Source organism: Hippocampus bargibanti, linkage group LG01 (assembly GCF_051943395.1).
Source record: "Hippocampus bargibanti isolate YZ-2025 linkage group LG01, ASM5194339v1, whole genome shotgun sequence".
In the NCBI taxonomy this organism is placed as follows: Eukaryota; Metazoa; Chordata; class Actinopteri; order Syngnathiformes; family Syngnathidae; genus Hippocampus; species Hippocampus bargibanti.
This window is the reverse complement of record NC_142734.1, coordinates 14,086,738-14,093,862: the sequence shown is the minus strand read 5'-3', so window position 1 is coordinate 14,093,862 and position 7,125 is coordinate 14,086,738.

The following is a 7,125-nucleotide window of genomic DNA, read 5'->3' as shown; positions in this document are numbered from 1 at the left end:
CACAAAATACAGCACCAAGGAACCAGAGCGTCTCTGCTCCTCTGAAGCACCGCTTGCAGTACGACTTGGTTTCCAGCAACATTTCACTCTCCCTTTCTTCCCAATATAGGTGTCATGTATTTGTACAGAGTCGCGACTGCGAGTGGTTGAAATGATTAGTCGATAAGGTGACTTTCCTACTCTGCATCGACGTTTCAAGATTGAAGTCAACTAATTGTGAACCACATGCTTTTGGCATTTCTTCATCCATTTGGCCAATTGATAGAAAACTTTTGACTCACTCTTCTGCTATCTTGGTTGGAGCACAACCCCCTGCGGAGCAATGAAAGGCTTTGGTCTTCATCGAGCTGCATGTAATAATATGGATATTTTGCCAGGATATTTTTTTGTCCGAAAGTAAAAAGAAAAAAAAGTGGGATGTGAAAGAGAATAGCGGAAAGCCTTGACAGCTTCTTCTATTGCAACCACCACTCGTCTAGAAATATTAAAACCTGCGAGATTGCGAGACTTTATGCAAGCAACTAGGACATCGGCATGAAGTGGAGCCTCGTCTTCATCAACAAAATTATATGTTCGGTCATGCACCAGCAAACACTGTGTTTTACACAGTATGTTGTTCATAAATGCACCAACATTGCCACACTTGCATTTGGCCATACCATGCCCGCAAGTGTATGGAAATATTTGACCAAAAATTGCACCGTAGCGCAGGCAAGTGCAAAATAACTATCCACAAATATGATCGTGAAAGACAAGTAAAAGAGCATTTGTTTGACCGCAAGCAACAGTGTATATGCGCGACTGAACACAAATTGAGACCAAGAAATATGATATCATGCACGTATCATATTTCTTGGTTATCCTGTGATTGTGAAAAGACTTTACATCAATGAAATAAAACTTATGCAATAAAAATCGTACAAACCAATTTGCCCGCTTGCCGCTCCGAAATGGAAGGTTTGATCTTCGACTATTTTTAATTTTCCTTGCAATACAGTACAGGGATAAAGCATGTCCATTCCCACCGTCTTCTCAGTAAAATGAAACCAAAGTAAAGAACGCGAAAAGTACCAGTACCAGACGTGACAACAAACCAACATAATGAATGTCAAGAAAATAAAGCACAGCCATATGCTAGTCAACTATGGGATAGCAGTTATAGACAAATGTATCAACAGCATTTACAATTATTATTATGAATGCCACGGATTACAACAACTAGAGACAGCATAATGAGAATTTTTGTTTTAGTATGTCTTCATGTAAAACCTTTTCCGGGCTCAAAAATATCAATGACATTGTTGATTGAGCAACTTCAACTCATGGTGCTGACCCCATTTTTCCCCCCAACACCCAAGGGAGAGCAAAAGACATTTGAAATTCATTTTATATAACTGCATTATTCTTGCCTGAGGCATTTATGGTTTCACACCACTTAAATTATCCATTTTGTGCAGGTTTTTTTGGGGGGGTGCGGCAATCTCACTTTTCCAGAATAGCTGGTGAGCCCACAAAAAAAAAATTAAAAAAAATCAAAGTTCGTGTGCGGTAAATTATGCTTCATTTGCTAGAACAAACTGTTTGGCACCCTCATCAATGTTCTGTGACAGAACCCTAGAAGTTCCTTGTGGAAATAACATTCATATGTTTCACTTGCTGTTCCGACAGAGTTTCATGAAAAATGTTTTGATGAAAAATGTTCAAAATGAGGTTTTTTTTTTACCGGCAACAATTAATCTATGGTGCGCAACCATGCTAAAGCTAGTCATTCTTCCCAACACATGCATCAAGATAAATGGGAAATCAATTACACATCTGAGCAGCAAGGAAATTCCTATCGTTGATGAAGTCCATGTAAGTTTCAGGAACAGAAAATTGACACGGGTGTCAACTTGGCTGTTGGCTTCACCCCACCTCCACCCCACACCCCCCACGCAATCTCACCCAGCCAATAAAATCCACCATTCGCTGCAGTTTTTCGATATGATATTTACACATTTCCGCATGCAAATGAGTCTATTAAGACAGTGATGAGGGGGGAATCTATTCTGGTCACATTACAATGGTGTCCCACCTCGTCGTCGTTATCCAGGTCAGAGTTTTTGGTGTCGCTGCGTTCTCTGTGCAGAAATGGAAACGTCAAATGTTGCTGCACTTGCAGTGGCCATTCCTTTTCCAACTTATACTATACACTGTTTATTTCCATGTCAATAAAACACATTTAAATTGCAATTACAATTTACCTTGGCGGTATGTGGAACGAAATAGCCACCATTATTATTGTCTATAATAGGTCCAATACAGCCAATGCTCCTAGTAACAATTTATTTTTCTGTCTGTATAGGAAATTCACAGCATTTCCACAGACTTTTACAGATGCTGCTGATCACAAATGTTGGGAAAATAACTGAAAGCAATTACTTGAAAGTCATATTGTGTAGCACATTGAAATACAGTAAAACCTCGTTATATCGATATCGGTTATATCAATAGTACTGCTTATTACGATACTATTTCAATGAACGCAAGGAGAAAATTTACATGCCGCAGGATCGGATATATCGATAGTCCGGTTATATCGATATTTTTTCCGACTCCCGAGAATATCGATATAACGAGACTTTACTGTATATAAAGTTCACAGTATAACTTGAAATGTTTGTTCCATGAAATGACATAAATTGGTGAGTTGTGGCATTCAATTACTCCCCGCTTCTCCACCTCATTATTCAGTTGGACATTGATGCGAGGAAGGTGTTTAACTCCTGACTAAACATTACTGTGTGTGTGTGTGTGTGTGTGTGTGTGTGTGTGTGTGTGTGTGTGTGTGTGTGTGTGTGTGTGTGTGTGTGTGCGTGCGTGTGTGCGTGCGTGTGTGTGTGTGTGTGTGTGTGTGTGTGTGTGTGTGTGCGTGTGTGTGTACATCATGATTTTTAAATAGTTCATTTCTATTTTATCACAGGACGTCAGCATTTGATACCCTATCAAGCACAAACCTACAGACCCATGAGTTCTTTAAGAAGCACTTGTTTTCCCCACTCATTAACTCTGTTAACTGTGTCTGTTAGAACTCCTTAACTGTGGAAAGGAGACCCGTCCACAGATTTAATCAAACAAACGCCAACCTCTTTACAATGCCCAAGACCAGAGAGCTATTGGAGGACATCAGGAGAGAACAAGCAGCTTACTGTAGTGTAAAAGCAATCGCTGTTGGGGCAATTATCAGAAAATGGAAGAGGTCCATGACAACATTTAATCTCCCTCGGTGTGGAGCACGATGCAAGATCTCCTTATTGGGCATTAATGACCCTGAGGATGGTGAGGAATGTACATAGAACTATGTTGTAGGACCTGGTGAATGACCTAAATAGACTTGAGACCACAATGTCAGAGAAAACCATCAGTACACTCCGCTGCCAGCACTTGACAAGTTTCCCAATTACTGTGAGACTTCGTTTTACGAACCCCTTGGCTTACGAACTTTTCGGTTTACGAACGTAAAATTTATTAAATTTTTACCTTAGCATACAAACTTTACCTTGGCATGCGAACTTTTTTCGTACACGGAGCTGCCTCAATGAGTGATGTGTTGTTCGCGAACGAGCCCGTTTTATTAATAACACTATTCCCCGCCCCCAGTCTTCAGTTAAAGCCACATGATTGGTCAAGACCGCAGCAGTGAGGGGAGGTGGTTTAAACATTAAAGAGACAGGCAGACGACGGTGAGAGAGTTTCAACTTTGATAGATGAAAGGCAGAGTGTAGACTGCAAGGTTAAAATATACCATCAATCAGGCTCCACAAATAACCCGCACAAGCCCTGATGCAAAAAGCTATCAACCCAGCTAAACAGAACACAATTGATGAGGAACTAGATACAATTATCACAGAGAAAGCACCTACAAGGGATCATTCCTCACGATGATGAAAGAAGAAGTTTACGTTCCTGATCAAGTGTTTAATGCTGATGAAACCGGCCACTCCATTCCATCAAGCCATCAACGACCATTACAAAGGTAAATAAAATGATGTTATTATACAGTAGTTTATTTATTTAATTATAATACCATAGCACATTTATTATACATAAAATAAGGTATATTTTGTGTAGTTTTAAGGTGTAGAAAATTAGAATGTAGAAAATTATGTTTTATGGGGACCTGGGAACGGATTATTCTCATTTTAATGGCTTCCTATGGGAAATTAATTTTTGGGATACACACTTTTCACCTTACACACTCTGTCTGGGAATCAATTAAGTTCGTAAGCCAAGGTATCACTGTACCATCTCTGATCTTTGTCATAGCAAACAAAGTTTTCTGAACCAAATATTCAGCACTATTTATCTGATGTATCAAATAATGTACTTATGTTGTGCAATAAAATGTATTAATGGTTTAAAAAGCATCTACAGTAAAGTTTTGTTATATCGATATCGGTTATATCAATAGTACTGCTTATTACGATACTATTTCTATGAACGCAAGGAGAAAATTTACATGCCGCAGGATCGGATATATCGATAGTCCGGTTATATCGATATTTTTTCCGACTCCCGACAATATCGATATAACGAGACTTTACTGTAGTTATTTTCTGGATTTTAGATTCTGTCCTTCAGAGTTAATAAGTACATTTGACACAAATTACAGACCTCTAGCCATCTTAAGCAAGCCTCTTTTTGTAACCTATTGTATAATGCTCATAAGATCCTCGGGGCTCTGACGAAGATTTGCTCTGGGCGTCCTGTATTGGGAATAAAACCCAGGGGATGTGACAGAGCATATTGTAATTACACGGAGAACAAATTACTTCAATTAAAAGAAGTTAGAGAATCTCCGGAAATAATACATGAGACAAAAAGAAGAGGCTTGCAATCATTTTTGACAAAGACCCTCGAGCCGCGCGCCTGCCGAATTTCCTGCCGGTGTTCTCCCTTTGAAAGTCAGGCGTCCGAAACCTGGCAGCTGGATTTATTGGAGAGTAGAGACGGCAATCAAACAGAAAAAGGTTGCTATCATTAAGTTGCTCTCTCTTTCCCCCTTCCTCTGCGCCTGAGCACATCTGAAGAATGACAACAAAGCCAGCCACTGACTCTCTGCTATTGTCTGACGAATGTGCACAAGGAAAAAGAAAAGATTTGTCGATCACATTTCACTTTTTTTACATTCAGATATCATTTCACCTCCTGCGATTCAGCTCCTGAAAATCTAACCTTGAATTTCATTTTACTCAACAGCGGCAGCCCAATTCCTCCGTATCACTATTAGTAAATGTGTTGCAGTGGAAAAGCATCCGAGGCCAGGCCAAGTCGGTGCAGGGCCAGACCGTCCTGGAACCTGTGTTTGCCGTAATATCCTGTCAGCGTCGTTATCGAGTTACTAAATCCAGGTAGATTATTTTTTCCACTGCATTGAGGCCTTGAGTTAGTTTAATTGAAAGGATGTAAAAATGCTGATGTCACGGCACTGACCGACCTTGTGAAAATACATTTGAAATAAACAGGTCCAGTGCTAATAGAAGTTAAGAAGAAATAGAAATCATTCTGAAAACCTTGGACTGATGAGATTAACATGGTCGCATACAAAAAGCCTGAAATATGTATGATTGGAGCTACAAAATAAATTAATCAAAATCCCCAATCAGACTAAAAGGAGTGGAATCGAAAAGAAATGCTACAAAATTAAGAAAATTGAGTATTGAGAACAAATTAAAATATCATGGAATAAACATTGAAATTTAGAATGTGAATGTGTGTAAATCAGCAGCTAAGCAAATAAGGCTACGTTGGCCCTAACTTCTCAACACTGTCACAACTACGGCATTGCAATTCGTAGGTGCAAGTCTGTTGCACATCAAGAATCATCGCTGAATAAACTCATTAAAAAAGAAAATAAAATAGAACTTAGCTAGTGATTGAAAATGAATGTTTTTTTTTTGTTGTTTTTTTTTGCACGAAGGAATGGGGTGTATTAAACAGAACTTTACAATCCAAATCCCAACCTTATTTTGTCATAAATAAAAGGACACAACAGCATGAACATTCAATATTTAATGAACAGCATAGGGCACATATCTTTCTTTCAGCATGCAATTGGCGTAGGACAAATATGTAATAACCCACGAGCTGTCAATTATTCAAATCCAGCGAGTGGTGCAGATTGGGAAAAGGTGTTTTTATAAATCAGACTTGTTCTACTGGGTACTGTTAAGATAGATTCTTATTTTTTATACATATTCTTAAGAACAAAATTTAACCTTTGCTACACGTTATAAAGTGGGAGCAAAAGAAAACAGAAAACGTGTGGGGATCAAGGTGAGGCATGCAGGGTGATGCATGCGCGTCCCCTCACCCACACATGGCTATGAAGTACTGTCAATGTCCAACAAGTGTCTCCAGCAGATTTTCTATTTCAGCATCTGACACAACACAGGACATCATGGCATATTGCTGTCCTGGCAACCCCCCAGCCTGCCACACTAATGAACCCACCGCATATTAATTACAAGAACTAATGAGGCTATTCGCAATGATAAGCTTCCCTACCACTCACTAATGAGCACATACAGAGCTCGAGCTTCCAGGGCCTCTGTTAAAGCCTCTGGCCATCTTGCACCCTACCTGCCCATCACAGGGATGTCGACATTTCTGGACACGCCTCACAGATAGTGGTGTGACTCACATTTAGGAATATTCTGTTTGCACAGAAGAGCTAACTGTATTTGAATATAGCAGGTATTTAAAAGGTGAATCAAATGGACCTGGACGATGCTTGTTTTTGTGTTTTTTTTAATATTGCTGTTTTTTTTAATATTCCTGTTTTTCCTGTTTTTAAATATTCCTGTTTTTTTTAAATGTTCCTGTTTTTTTTACTGTACAGTGAGACCTCACCTTACGAACATAATTAGTTCCCAGACAGAGTGTGTAAGGCGAAAAGTGTGTATCTCCAAAAAAAAATTCCCATAGGAAACCATTAAAATGGGAATCATCCGTTCCCGGGTTTCCATGAAATATAGTTTTTAACTAAATAAGCCTTAAAACTACATACAACATTCCTTATTCTATGTATAATAAATGTGCTAGTGTATTGTAATGAAAGAAATACACTGCATTGTATCATAAAGT